The sequence below is a fragment of the Leptidea sinapis genome, chromosome 10, assembly GCF_905404315.1.
Source record: "Leptidea sinapis chromosome 10, ilLepSina1.1, whole genome shotgun sequence".
Taxonomy (NCBI): domain Eukaryota; kingdom Metazoa; phylum Arthropoda; class Insecta; order Lepidoptera; family Pieridae; genus Leptidea; species Leptidea sinapis.
This window is the reverse complement of record NC_066274.1, coordinates 9606340-9622568: the sequence shown is the minus strand read 5'-3', so window position 1 is coordinate 9622568 and position 16229 is coordinate 9606340.

Sequence of the window (16229 nt, the reverse complement as noted above, 5' to 3'; positions counted from 1 at the left end):
GAAAGAGTAAGTTATGGTGGCGATTCATGAACAGTTTCGGAAGTATCAGTGTCGATGGAAAACTGGATTTTCTTTCGACCTCGCTTACCTCATTAAATGTCTCTCTCTGTCAATGTTACATCGAAGAGTATTTGATTTTTCATGTGGTTCTTACGCATATTTATTGGGTGAAGAATTCTTATTTCTCATTGCTCATTCCGCAGGCAGTAAATGACTGCCTAAACGACTTTTCTTTCTTTGAGTCGTCAGTCCTCCTAAAGGGAAAACATGACCGTTGAACAAAACACTATAGTTATAGAAGATACTCATTAGTTTTCATCCACCGAATTAAACAGCATCATACAGGCCAGTTTCCCTGCTACCTGTAATGTCTAAGCTATTTGTCCGTTTTGTGGAGTGCGCTGAAGCATTGTCGTGGTGAAGGAGGATCCTGCTTCGAGGGCGCTGTTCTAATTTTTTCCAAGACAACAGGCAAACAGCGATTGACATACCAGTCTGCAGTAACTGTCCTTTCATCTTCTACCACAACCGTCCAAAGAATGAGGCAATCATCTTTTTTCCTTGACTTCTTCCTTTCTTTTTACCTTATTTGGTTGATCCTCGAAAAGAAACAGCCACTGAGCTGATTGTGTTTTGGTTTCGGGTTCGTAGCAATATATCCAACTTTAATCACCTGTGACGATGTCAAATACAGCATTTGAGTCACCGCCATTGACCTTATCTAATTTTTGACTCAAACCAATGCCTAGGCTTGCCCGTATCTGCTGATAGGTCACTCTCCTATCTTCCTCTATCATGCGTCGCACAGCACTGATGTTATCTTCAGTAGTCACTGTTAAAGGATGTCACTGACAAGCCATCATTGACATTGCTACGTCCACGCCTTAAATTCGTTAAAACAATTGTAAATAGTGGCATGAGATGGGGCTTCATTAAAAAATGCTAATCGCAGCCTATCATAGCTTTGTTGTTGAGTAAGCCCACAACGAAAGTTATAATAATTAATCATTGACCCAAAATTTTCTCGCGTTAGGTTCATTTTCACGTGTAACAAGAGTTTTAGGTTTGCCGCCAATTCACAAAAACAAATGAAAAATGAATGCAATATTCTACATTAGGTTACCAAAGAGTTCTTAAATTGAAATTAAAAAAATAATTCACTAGCAATGTTTCTAACTGGTCCGTTCTAAACATTTTCAGTGTTACCCACGTATGACCAACCCTATTAAATGAAAACACTTCAAAGCGGCGAAGATATAAGGTTACAGATTCCTGTTTTTGAAGTCGGTTGAAAAGACTACAATATATAAGTTATTGTACTAATTTCATTTCATTTTATTTTATTTCGTTAAGAATACTGTGAGAGTTTCTCTCTCTTAAAGTGCCATCGATCTTGAGAACTTGATCAGATAAATCACGGATTAAACAGATTTTTTAGTATACACTAGACACGGCCATATGAAGTAATTCACCATCAACACCAAAATTAAGATGTAACTTTAGTGAGATTATCATTACCATCAGAGAAAATAACCTCTTAAATCGTTTAGTACTACATTTTGTCATCTACGTTTTATCTAACATAACTCCTATTTAATAATATCAAAAAAAAAATATTTAATGTTTTAATTTTATTCATCAATATGTAACATTTTTTACCAATATTATTCATTTTAGTTTTCCGCACTTCTTCTTTATGTAAACTTTCATAACACCAAAACTAACGCTCGCCAGCCCGACAACTTTCTTAAATATAAATTGAAATTTTTCCAATATAGTATTAATATGACACAACAAATCGGGAACGGAGCGATTATTATTATTTAAAAAAAACACCCTTTGAATTTTAAATGGATAGTTGACTGAATGTTATATTTTGAATAAAAATATTTTAATTCAAGGAAATTATCCCTAGTTTTATTATTATGCTTACCTACTTTGAAATAATTGCTAACTAAAAGCACAGTAGACATATGTAATGCTAAAAGCCCGTTCAAATAAGCATAACCTTAGAATTTATTTGAGTCGAGTGTAGAGCTAGATCAAAGTAAAAATGTTTTTTGCTATCGCTATAATCCGATTTGCACGATATAGTGCTGTATCGTGTAACTCTCGTACCACTTAGTAACAGGTGTCACTGAGAAAACTCACACAGACTTACATTACTGGAAATGAGCTGAGGCAGTGACTGCCTTTATACGACTTCGTTGTTTTCATTTTGACTATCTGTAAATATAAAGTTAGTGAGTTTGCGAGATTAGATGGAGGAGGTAATCCTGACAATAATTTTATATAAAATAATAGCAAATAAAACCAGTCAAAATCAGTCCAACCATTCCGGATGCTTATAAACTTAGCTGCTGCAAAATGATTGGAAAGTATACACATGATATTAAAAATAAACTGCAGTTTGTAGCAATGATAATACAGGCTAAGCCTTGAATATAATTTATATAAAAGTGCTTCATTTATTATTATTATTATTGTTAAGCATAAATAGTGAAAAATAGTTCATTCAGTACCTCGAGCGATGGAGTCGTAACCGGAAGGTTTTACTGCTCAGTTCGATTAGGCAGCTCCTGCCTATCACGCCCCTGGGGCTCAACTTTATACTTTGGCGGTGAAATTCCTTCAAAGTTCGCTCATACTTGATGCTATAAAAAGATTTAAAATAACTTACTTTTGAATAAACTCGCAAATTTGTTTAAAGTAACTTTGATTTGCTTCGCACTAATACTGGAACTATGGAGTTCGTCAAACAAAAATACCACGGATACAAAAAATACAGCAAGATTACGTATATTTTGAATGATTTAATTTTAGATATAAGTTTTTAATTGAATAAAGGTATAGAATGGATATGGTTGAATAATTTTTTATTTATACCATAATTAAGGATTAGAGGGATTTGAATCTACTCCTCCGGAGATAACGCCTCGAGCATTCTTCAACGGAAAGGTATCCATAACTTTGATGCCAATAAATAATTGTATACATAATCTTAATAGATAGGGAAAACACTTTAAAATAACAGACAGGGTGAGAGCATAGGGACATCTACATCGAAATAGTGTGTGTATATCTATTGGTAAGTATTTTACCTATAAGAAGAAGCTTTAATGGGCTTATATTTCAAAAGGGTGATAGATAATGGCGTCCGATAGAAGCATCCTTACACAAACAATGAATTCAAGCTCTTAAGGTTGATGCATCCAATATATTATGATAATTTATATTTGTGCAGTTTATTCATCTTACTTTTTATGAAATATTTGAAATTATTTAAACATGATTCATATAATTGGATCAGCTCCTTACAAACTAGTTTGATATCTATATTACAGCCATTGTAAAATACTCTATTTGATTGAAAAGAGTGGACGTTGAGTTTCTTATATGTTCTTCTCACGAGCTCAACTTTTTACGAACATATGGTAAATTCAGTAATTAAAAAAATATTTGTAGTTACAATTCGAATGCGCTTAGTTTAAGCCTAATTGAATAAAGTTTATTTGACTTTGAGTTTGAAAAAGAGATTTTGGAATTTTTTTTTTTTAATTTGAATCAGACAAAATAGGACCACCTTACCTTACACTTGTTTATTCTACGAGATACAATAACTTTTGCTTTAAAGTTTCAATCTCAACAACAACTATTTTTGTGAACTATTGATTTAAATGAACGGATTGCACATTACTTATTTATGTGACTGTGGCCTACTCTAGAAATACTTGTCAGACTTTGTTATTGATCGGGTTGTGTCTGAATTTAGCACAGTTCTGTGGTATCTAGCACATTACACATAAGAGATAATTAAATGTAACTTTAACAAAATTTAGAACTGGATAAAACAAAAAAAAAATGCACTAATAGAAAAATAGTTAAATAATCGGTGTTTATCGGTTTAAAAAATGTTTGTGTTGTCGTTATTACCGTAATTTGAATTATCTTTTTTGAGGTGTTGGTCCATGCGGCCACCAACTGAATTGTACGTATGCCAGGGCATCCGTTGCTTTCGTGTACTTCCATATATTTTGTGACCAAGCGTTCCAAGTATCGTTGATACGTGATTATTTAATGTTTTATATTGTTGTTAGAATAAAAGCAGACAAGAGTAAAATATCGTTTTATTTTAATTGGTAGGTTTTTACCAGTGGGAGGCTCCTTTGCACATGATGTCGACTAGATTATGGGCACTACAACGGCCCCTATTTCTGCCGTGAAGCAGTTATATTACTGTGTGTCGATCTAAAGGGCGCCGTAGCTAGTGAAATTACTGGGCAGTTGAGACTTAACATCTTATGTCTCAAGGTGACGTTTGCAATTGTAGTGCCGCTCGGAATTATTGGGTTTTTCAAGAATTCTGAGCGGCACTGAATCGTAATGGACATGGCGTATCAATTACCATCAGCTGAACGTCGTGAATATTTTTTTTTGCTCCTACACTTATTTCAGGTTAATTGTATTCTTCGCTCTGTCTACAACTCACTCGACTCTTGACGACAACGGAAAAACACCGCCGACCATCCCGCGGTGTCAGAGCTCTATGCCTGAAGTACAGTTCAGATAGAAAACTGTTAGGCGAGCTCTGTTTTCGTTGGACGTCATGAAGTCAAGCGGGCCGGATGGCATTTCTCCAATCGTGCTTAGAACGTGTGCCCCTGAGTTGACGCCGGTGCTAACGCGTTTATTCCGGCACTCTTATTCTAAAGGCGTAGTCCCTGACTCATGGAAGTCTGCCCTTGTCCATCCGATCCAAAAAAAGGAGACAGTTCGGATCCGGCAAACTACAGGCCTATTGCTATTACCTCCCTGCTCTCCAAAATCATGGAGAGCATAATTAGCCGTCAGCTCTTGGTATACCTAGAGGGTCACCAGTTGATCAACCACCGACAATACGGGTTTCGCCATGGTCGGTCGGCAGGTGATCTTCTGGTATACCTGACACATAGATGGGCTGCGGCTATTGAAAGCAAGGGGGAAGGCCTGGCAGTTAGCCTGGATATAGCGAAGGCCTTTTATCGTGTATGGCACAAGGCGCTCCTCTCCAAACTTCCATCATTTGGGCTTCCCGAGAGCTTGTGCAAGTGGACCTACAGCTTCCTCACTGGGCGTAGCATACAGGTCGTTGTCGGCGGATATTGCTCGAACCCGAAGCCCGTGAATTCTGGAGTGCCCCAAGGCTGTGTGCTGTCTCCCACGCTGTTTCTTCTGCATATCAATGATATGTTGGACACCTCCAACATTCATTGCTATGCAGACGACAGCACTGGTGATGCCATATACACGGGCCATGCAGGTCTCTCTCGGGAAATCGTCGACCAGTGCGGGGAGAAACTTGTGTCTTCTATCGAGTCCTCTCTTGAGAAGGTCACGGAATGGGGAAAATTGAACCTGGTCCAATTTAACCCCCAGAAGACTCAAGTTTGCGCGTTTACCACTAAAAAAACCCAAATTGTCGTATCACCGCTCTTCGACAACACTTCCCTCAAAACCTCGCCTAGTATCGGAATATTGGGTCTCGAAATCTCGAGCGATTGCCAATTTCGTAGTCATCTGGAAGGCAAAGCCAAATTGGCTTCAAAGAAACTGGACGTCATTAATAGAGCACGGCAATACTTCAAGCCGGCCCACATACTAGCGCTGTACAAAGCGCAGGTCCGGCCACACATGCAGTATTGGTGTCATCTCTGGTCTGGCGCACCCCAGTATCAGCTCGATCCATTTGACCGCGTGCAACGCAGAGCAGCTCGAATTGTCGGGAACCCAGTGCTCTGTGAACGGTTGGATCACTTGGCGTTGCGTATTGTGTGTCTTCTACCGCATTTATCACGGGGAGTGTTCCGAAGAGCTGTTTAACCTGATTCCTGCCGCCGAATTCCACCTTCGCACGACACGCCACAAGTTAGGATATCATCCTCACCATCTGGATGTGTGGCGGTCCTCCACAGTGCGGTTTTCAAGGAGCTTTCTTCCACGTACTACAAAGCTGTGGAATGAGCTTCCTTGTGCGGTGTTTCCGGGACGATACGACATGGATACCTTCAAAAAAAGCACGTACACCTTCCTTAAAGGCCGGCAACGCTCCTGTGATTCCTCTGGTGTTGCAAGAGATTGTGGGCGGCGGTGATCACTTAACAACAGGTGACCCGTACGCTTGTTTGTCTTCCTATTCCATTAAAAAAAAAACTCATTTTTTGTTGGAGGCTTATTCGATTCCCAAGGTATATGTATTGTTCCATGTTTATTAGGTCATAGGTGTTCTTTGTCTACCGATATTGTTCTCTGAGCGCTGTTCGTCAATACTTTTGTATTCATGAAGTTAATTTAAAACCCTACCCGTTTGATAACCTCGTTTATTATCCGGATCCATTGGTTGTGTAAGATACTGTTTTAATATTATAAATATCTGTATAGTGACTGCTGAATGGTTTACTTGTTTTACTATTTATTAAACAGTGCTTCTTTATATGTCTTTATGTATTTTTTTAATAAATACTTGCTGTTTCTGGTTGATATAGTTAATGTGTGTAGTTTACCACCAAAAAAGGGGAAATTAGGTAATCAAAAATTATAAATTATTAGGGAGAAACTATCGTGCTGGCGTTACCAAACAGCATTGATGCTAAGGCCAGACACATATTGTGTATTAATTCTATAATAATTATATGTAGTTATTCATATGTTTGTAATCCGATGGCATAATATCTATTTCCATGTATCAGTTTCCTGTTTATTGAAGTAATTAATATAAGTAGGATTATTTATTTATTTTACTTATCAAAAACACACATTTCAAAATATTCCAATGCGATACAATATTACATTTTACATTTTTATATCCTTAAAATTTATAACATATTATAAATAACGGTACTCTCGTGAATTTACCCTGAGTGCCACAAATAAAAATTATAATTCAAGCTATGCATACTATATAAATGAAATACTATCGCTTGATTAAAATTCGATTAAAATTCATCCTATATCGATAATAATTGACCTACATCCGAAAATAATCAAATATTCCGGAGATCAACGCTAGTGTTGATGTAACCTTATGTATTTCGGAATTACCACAAAGATTTGAGAGTTGCAATATTCAATTGGCGTATCGTACTTTGGCTCTGAGCCAGAAACTGGTGCATATTGATGTGTTAACTCTCTGTTCAGCTCATTGAAGTGAACTTCACCGACAAACTGCCAAACAGTAACCTTATATACTCTAATGCATTTAATAGTATGTCATACGAATTTTGTCAAAACTTCTGAAACATGTTGAAGTGCAGCTAAAAGTGTTAGGCATGCCTTAGGAATGTAAATAGTTTACTTTCTAAAAGATGAAACAGTGCCAAGATGTATTCCAACTTACATTTATTAACTCTTTTAACAATTTTTTAATATTTGGACAAACCAACGCATAGGTCTCCTGGCACGAAGTTTAGGAGCGCATGCAACCAAAATAATATGTAATAAATGCTTCGGAAATTGCAATGTCGGGATAACGCCGCCCACACTCTGTTGCAACACCAGAGGAATCACAGGAGCGTTGCCGGCCTTTAAGGAAGGTGTACGCGCATTTTTTGAAGGTATCCATTTCGTATCGTCCCGGAAACACCGCACAAGGAAGTTCATTCCACAGCTTTGTAGTACGTCGAAGAAAGCTCCTTGTAAACCGCACTGTGGAGGAGTTCGATTCAGGCAGGCAACGCGAGCACACGTGCCGCGTTTTCTGTCCTCCTTCGAATATTTTTATTACCTGCGTTATCGCACTATCACGTCGTTTGCAAGTAGTTCAAAATAAATTCACGCGCATGGCAACCGGAGCCCCGTGGTTCATCCGAAACGTTGACCTTCACCGCAACCTAGAGCTTCCGACGATAGCTCAACACTTTAAAGAGATCTCGCGACGCTTCTTTGACAAGGCGCCTAACCATCCCAACATCTTGGTTAGGAAGGCATGCGGGTACACCCCCCTTCACCATAGTCTCAACCCAATAAGACGTCCCAGACACGTAACGGTAGACCCGGATGACGACATCACCATCGCGAACGCGACACCCACACAAACACCGACACAGACACGCACACACCGCCTTCGCAGGCGTAGGCGCGGTCAACCACTGCAAACCACTGGCACTCGTCACTCTGACGATGGCCAGCGGCCCGCACTCAGATACACCACACATTGTTTTGATACCCGACGAGACGTTAGTCCTCGTCCTGTAATCGTTTCACTACACTCACTAACACACGGACTGACTGACGGACTGACATACACCACTTACACAACCACAAACACACTCCACAAACAGACACAAACACAAACATACATGCACACTAACATTTACACTACTTACACACATACAAACATACATACATACAATCATAAACACATACACACACACTTACATACATTACACTAAACATCACCACACTCGCCGGCGAGTGTGATGTTCTCATCTTTACATCTTCATTTCATCTTCATTTTCATTTTCATTTTCATTCTCTCTCCTTCCCACAAGCACACAGCCGGTCTGAGGTTCGAGTCTCCTTAGGAGACGCCCCGCGACTGTTGTTGCGTAGTCTTTGCGGCCTCCACGGCCCACGTCCTACTTCGCTGTGAAAGGCAGGGCTGCTAACAGCACAGAGGAGGTTTTAGTCGGTATGGGGCGTCCGCTTACGCGGACACTCGAGTCCGACATATTACGCCCCGTTCCGGGGCGTAAATACCTCACAGTATTTCCTCTTCTCAAAAAAAAAAAAAAAACGCACTGGGGAGGACCGCCACACATCCAGATGGTTAGGATGATATCCTACCTTGTGGCGTGTCGTGTGAAGGTGGAATTCGGCGGCAGGAATCAGGTTAAACAGCTCTTCGGAACACTCCCCGTGATAAATGCGGTAGAAGACACACAGTGAAGCGACGTCTCTACGCAATTCCAAGTGATCCAGCCGTTCGCAGAGTACTGGGTCCCCGACAATTCGTGCTGCTCTGCGTTGCACGCGGTCAAATGGATCGAGCTGATAGTGGGGTGCGCCAGACCAGAGATGACAGCAATACTCCATGTGTGGCCGGACCTGCGCTTTGTACAGCGCTAGAATGTGGGCCGGCTTGAAGTATTGCCGTGCTCTATTAATGACGCCCAGTTTCTTTGAAGCCAATTTGGCTTTTCAAAGTCAAAGTCAAAGTCAAAATATCTTTATTCATTGAGATCATATTTGATCATTTTGAATCGTCAATTTAAGGTTTCTTATAATAATAAGAGCTACATACATAATGTAGTTTGTAAAAATAATACATATACCTATACTCTAGAAAATTATAATATATATTTTGTTTTATTAAGACAGAGTTAGAGCATGTTCATTCCCAAGCATTTTTATCATCTAAGTAATCCGATATTTTATAGTAAGCTTTTTTTTAAGTTTCACTTTAACTGAATTTTTAAATTTGTTTATTGTCAGATTAAGCATATCACTTTGGAGTTTGTTATAGAAGCGTATACATTGCCCTTTAAATGATTTATCAACTTTATGGAGCCTGGTAGTGGTAACAGCAAGCTTATCTTTATTCCTAGTATTAAACTTATGACAATCGCTATTTTTCTTAAACAAGTTAATATTCCTGTGCACATACATCAGATTTTCATAAATATATTGACAAGTGACGGTCATTATACTTATCTCTTTAAATTTTTCACGGAGTGATTCTTTGGGACCCATATTGTAAATTGCACGTACAGCCCTCTTCTGCAGCACAAAGATGATGTTAATATCTGCAGCACTTCCCCACAGCAGTATACCATAAGACATAATGCTGTGAAAGTAGCTGAAATAGACTAGTCTAGCTGTGGCTACATCTATATAGAGACGGATCTTTTTAACTGCGGATGCTGCAGAACTGAGCTTCTTCGACAATGTATTAATATGAGGGCCCCACTGAAGCTTATTATCGAGGGTTATACCTAGAAATACAGTGGTGTCCACGAGAGCTAATTCTTCGTTTTTAATAATAATATTAGCTTTTACTTGTTTCACATTTGGTAGTACAAATCTAATACACTTTGTTTTATTCTCATTAAGTAGACGATTATTAATATAAAACCACTTTACTACCTTCGAGATTGCATTGTTTACATCGTCGAAAACGTTTTGTTGTCGCTTAAGTTTAAATAAAAGTGACGTGTCATCTGCAAACAACACAACCTCATGATCGTCCCTCACAAAATGCGGTAGATCATTTATGTATACTAAGAATAAAAATGGTCCAAGTATTGAGCCTTGTGGCACACTTAATTAGCTGCTGATCCTGGGGAACGCTTTCCATTCACGTCGACTTTTTGGACTCTATCACTCAAATAGGAAGAGAGAAAATCTAAAGCAACATCCCTAATACCATAGTGGTGTAGTTTCCTGATCAATGTGTCATGGTACACAGTCAAATGCCCTGGACAAATCACAGAAAACGCCCAGAGCATCGTGCGATTCTTCCCAAGCATCAAAAATGTGTGATATCAACTCGACACCAGCGTCAATGGTTGAACTACCCCTAGTAAAACCAAACTGTTTACAATGCAATAAATTATGCGAATTAAAGTGTCTTAACAATTGATTTAAAATTATTTTTTCAAAAATTTTACTAAATGTTGGTAAGACAGAGATAGGTCTAAAATTACCAGGGTCAGAACAACTACCTGATTTGAAAAGTGGAGTTATTTTACTGTGTTTCATTAAATCAGGGAACACACCACAGTCAATACATTCATTGAAAATTAAGGCAAGTTCGGGTGCAATCATATCAATTATTGATTTTACAACGGTAATAGAAATGCCCCAGAGGTCTGTTGATTTCTTAACATTAATAAGTTTAAAAGCACTAATGATATCATCACTATTAATATAGTTATATTTGAATTGAGATTTGCACTCCGACACGTTTTGTTTTAATAGAGATTCTGCTATTAGGGGAGAGGAGTTTAAAGATGATGTAGTAGAGATTGGAATGTCTGTAAAAAAATGTTCAAACGCTATAGCTACTTCCTCATCCAGATGAATGGCTGCATTGTTAATTTTCAAATTAAATTTCTTATTACTAATTTTGACTCTTCCAGTCTCATTATTAATAATTTTCCAAGTGGATTTTATTTTATTTTGACTATTTTTAATTTTTGAGCTTAGGAAACGCGATTATGCTTCATAACAAACATTTTTAAAAAATTTTGAATAATTTCTAACTTTTTCTTTAAACTCCTCACTAAAATTATACTGCTTTTCACCATAAAGTTCATACAATTTTAGTCTACTTTTATATATGCCTGCCCTCCAGATGGCCACGGAATTGGCAATCGCTCGAAATTTCGAGACCCAGTATTCCGATACTAGGCGAGGCTTTTAGGGAAGTGTTGTCGAAGAGCGGTGATGCGACAAATGGGGTTTTTTTAAGAGAGGACTCGATAGAAGACACAAGTTTCTCCCGGCACTGGTCGACGATTTCCCGAGAGAGACGTGTATGGCCCGTGTATACGGCATCACCAGTGCTGTCATCTGCATAGCAATGAATGTTGGAGGTGTGCAACATATCATTGATATGCAGAAGAAACAGCGTAGGAGATTTCGAGACCCAGTATTCCGATACTAGGCGAGGCTTTGAGGGAAGTGTTGTCGAAGAGCGGTGATACGACAAATTGGGCTTTTTTAGTGGTAAACGCGCAAACTTGAGTCTTTTGGGGTTAAATTGGACAAGGTTCAATTTACCCCATTCCGCGACCTTCTCAAGAGAGGACTCGATAGAAGACACAAGTTTCTCCCGGCACTGGTCGACGATTTCCCGAGAGAGACGTGCATGGCCCGTGTATACGGCATCACCAGTGCTGTCATCTGCATAGCAATGAATGTTGGAGGTGTGCAACATATCATTGATATGCAGAAGAAACAGCGTAGGAGATAGCACACAGCCTTGGGGCACTCCAGCATTCACGGGCTTCGGGTTCGAGCAATGTCCGTCGACAACGACCTGTATGCTGCGCCCAGTGAGGAAGCTGGAGGTCCACTTGCACAAGCTCTCGGGAAGCCCAAATGATGGAAGTTTGGAGAGGAGCGCCTTGTGCCATACACGATGAAAGGCCTTCGCTATATCCAGGCTAACTGCCAGGCCTTCCCCCTTGCTTTCAATAGCCGCAGCCCATCTATGTGTTAGGTATACCAGAAGATCACCTGCCGACCGACCATGGCGAAAGCCGTATTGTCGGTCGGCCAAGAGCTGGTGGCTAATTATGCCCTCCATGATTTTGGAGAGCAGAGAGGTAATAGCAATAGGCCTGTAGTTTGCCGGATCCGAACTGTCTCTTTTTTTTGGATCGGATGGACAAGGGCTGACTTCCATGAGTCAGGGACTACGCCTTTGGAATAAGAGTGCCGGAATAAACGCGTTAGCACCGGCGTTAACTCAGGGGTACACGTTCTAAGCACGATTGGAGAAATGCCATCCGGCCCGCTCGACTTCCTGACGGCCAACGAAAACAGAGTTAGCCTAACAGTTTTCTGTCTGAACTGTACTTCAGGCATAGAGCTCTGACACCGCGGGATGGTCGGCAGTGTTTTTCCGTTGTCGTCAAGAGTCAAGTTGGAGGCGAAAAGAGCGCACAGGAGATCGGCTTTCTCTTTTGCCGTATGGGCCAGGGTGTCATTCCTCATGTGCAACGGCGGCATGGACGGCTGGCTGAAGTTACCAAGAGCAGCTTTCGACAACGACCAGAACTTGCGTGTTCCGGTCGGGTAATTGGAAAGCTGCTCGCCGATTTTGACGACGTGTTTTGACTTTGCACGGGCGATTTGTCGCTTAAAAAATCTGGAAGCACGGTTGTATTTCCTCTTAAGGACTATGCAGTTCGGATCCTTTGTGCCCAGCGACGCATCCCAAGTTCGATACGCCTGTTTTTGCAGTCAGATGCTGCTTTAACTGACGCGCAGCACTAACAACGGCGCAGGCACTAGGATCATCCGAAGGGAAACAAACCCTGCTCCAAGGGTGGGATTCAAAAAAGGAACGCATCCTATCCCAATCTGCTGACTTGTAGTGCCAAACGCGGTGGGTCGCTGGGGGTCTGCGACGTGGGCGTCGGATAGCCGCTACACTCCTGACCAGGCAATGATCGGACGTTCCAAGAGGGGCGTCGACGAAGATCTAATAAGGACGGCATGTGGCTATCCACATCCGGGAGCCGCGTTGGCGACTCAACCAATTGGGACAGGTCGTACGCCAATGCAAAATTATGCACAGATCGCCCTGCGTAGTCTGTGGTACGTGATCCAAGCCATTCGGCATTGTGCCCGTTGAAATCACCCAAGACTACGATTTCAGCGGAGGGGATCTGTGCAAGCACGTCGTCAATTGCCGCTTGAACGCAGCCCAAGAGATGATCGGTCTCTGCGTTACCACTATGGGACCTGTAGATACACGCATAGATGCGGACGCGGTCCTCTAAATCTACGCGGAGCTAGAGAGTGGATAGGTCCCTACCCTCAAAATTGCCAAGACGGCGACAGCAGATATCCTCCCTAACATACACAAATACCCCGGCATGAGGCAAAAAATTGTGCTCAATTTTGTACCCGGGGTACGTTAAATAGGACATACCGCTAGGCCGAGATATCTGCGTCTCCGTAAGGAAACACAAGGCCGGCTTCGCCGTCTCAAGGTGGTGGTGGACGACGTTTAAGTTGGAGTGAATTCCCCTGATATTGCAAAAGTCCACGTTGAGTGTGGAGTGGGGTGCCGTGGTGTTACTGCCTCGTTTGTCCTTGGTCATGCGCGGTACTGTGCCCTCCCCAGAATACGAAGGGCAGCCCGAGCTAGAGTGCTCGGGGAGGGATTCTCCGACTCTGGTAGAGCCGGTACCCTACTGGGGTACTATCTTTTTAGGGACCGCTTTCATAATCTTTGTTGGGGAAGGGGGGGGGGGGAAATGGCCTCCGGTCCTCGACACTAACCTATACGAAACATAGCGGCACTAGCGGCACCCATGGGCCTGGGACTCCCCTATTCTTTTTATGCCCCGGGGAAAGTACAGGGCAAATGAATTACGATGTATATAAGAAAAAAAAATAATTTCAAAAAGCTGTTTTTGTATAACTTTATTTATATCATTAAATATTAATACAATAGTATAATAAATAATTTGCAATGATCAATAGAAGGGTAGATAAGAATAGAGAGAATTAAAATTGACTACTTTAAAAAAGGTGATAGAAGTAATATAAATAATTACAAGCCAGTTACCCTCATATCCACACTGTCTAAGGTTTTCGAGAAAATTATTCACGCTAAATTAATGAAATTTTTTTATCAGTTTGATATTATAAAAATAAATCAGTACGGGTTTCAAAGTCAAAAATCAACGCTACACGCTTGTTTTGATTTAGTAAAAAATATTATGCTTGGTCGTAATGAAAATAAATATACTTCAGATTTATTTTTTGATATGTCAAAAGCCTTTGACTTCGTTTCTCATGAACAATTGTTGTCTAAGCTAGAACATAATGGAATCAGAGGTTTGGCACAGAGTTGGATATGATCCTATTTGTCTAACAGAGCTCAGTTTGTTGAGGTAACTAAAGTTAGTGAGAATTATGCACCGGAAAAATTTAAATCAGAATCTAAAGTGAATAAATTTGGAGTACCACAGGGCAGTGTGCTTGGCCCTCTTCTTTTTTTAATTTACATTAATGACAAAGCGGTCCTATTTGTGGATGATATAATCTGTTATTGTTACCACAGATAAACGAGATGGATTACGTATCCACGAATCAGAACTTAATTACACAATTAAAAAAATAATATTATGGCTTAATCAAAATAATCTACAGATAAATGTTAATAAGACGACATGTATACATTTCAATAAAAGAAATAATGATATTGACAGTTCCGATTCGATGAATATACATTTTGACCAAAATATTATAACCCATGTAGAAAATAGAAATTTTCTTGGTGTGACTATCGATAGAGATCTAAGTTGGAAACATCAAGTACTCGTAAGCAAAGTTTGCAGCAAAATAAACAGTTTCTCCTTTGCAGTTTATACGTTGACGAAAGTTAGTTCGAGACAAACGGCCTTAATTACCTACCATGCGTACGTTGAGTCCATACTTAGATATGGTCTCATACTGTGGGGCAACTCTTCAATAATAAACAAAGCATTTATTGCACAGAAAAAGTGCATCAGATCAATCTGTGGTATTAAGCCTGACGTTTCATGCAAGCCCTTTTTCAAGTCACTGAAACTATTGACACTGCCCGATCTATGCATTTACGATATGGCAAAATTTGTAAAGTAAAATCACAGTGTGCTAATACTTACAGCAAATGCATATGACCCACAGTACTAGAATACTTAGGAAAGCTGATAGGTTAGTGACTAGAGTCGTTCCACATAACACTTTATTTGCTTCTGGATAGGCATGAAAATTTTCAATAAGATCCCTGATTCATTTAAGTTGTTACCTTTTTCAAGATTTAAAGTATCCTTACACAGTTAGCTTCTTCAAAACACATTTTATTCAATAGAAGAGTTTTTTGACCACAAAGAGTAAAGGATTTTGACATTGCATTGTAAGTGGTTTATTCTTATCTTGACTTTAAAATTTTTTTTGTATTGTATAGTTTATAATTTTGTGTTTTATAAAATAAATTAATTTGTATTGTAATAAAATTTTTGCCCAAGACCAAGTTTAATGGCAAGGCCAAGGTAATGGCTAAATAGCTAATAAGCTATTGTAAGACCAAATTTGTACCACCCTATTTAATAGCAAATAAATGAATATGAATATGAATAAAAACTATTTATACTAAAAGTAAGGATACAAGTCCCAAATCTTTCCGATCCGTCCGCTCGCAGTTCGATATAGTTTTATAATAGTGGAGCCAAGGGGATTTATGAATTTACTCGAGCGTGTTATTGATTTTGTGTATGCTCCACGTATTCTTGATACGGATGCAAGAAGATAACTTATTCGTTCCTGGCAGATTCTTCAGAAGAGATGTTCAGTAAGCCGCGATAATGCTCTTTTTAAAACGATCGACGCTTCTGATATGATGCGAGCTCATTAGTAGTAGATTCGAAACACAAGTAATCTTAAAACCTTTATGTGCGTTTGATTTTGTGCAGAAGGCTCAGCTTCACGTTCTAATCATAGTATTTCATAATTTGATGATTATTTGGAGG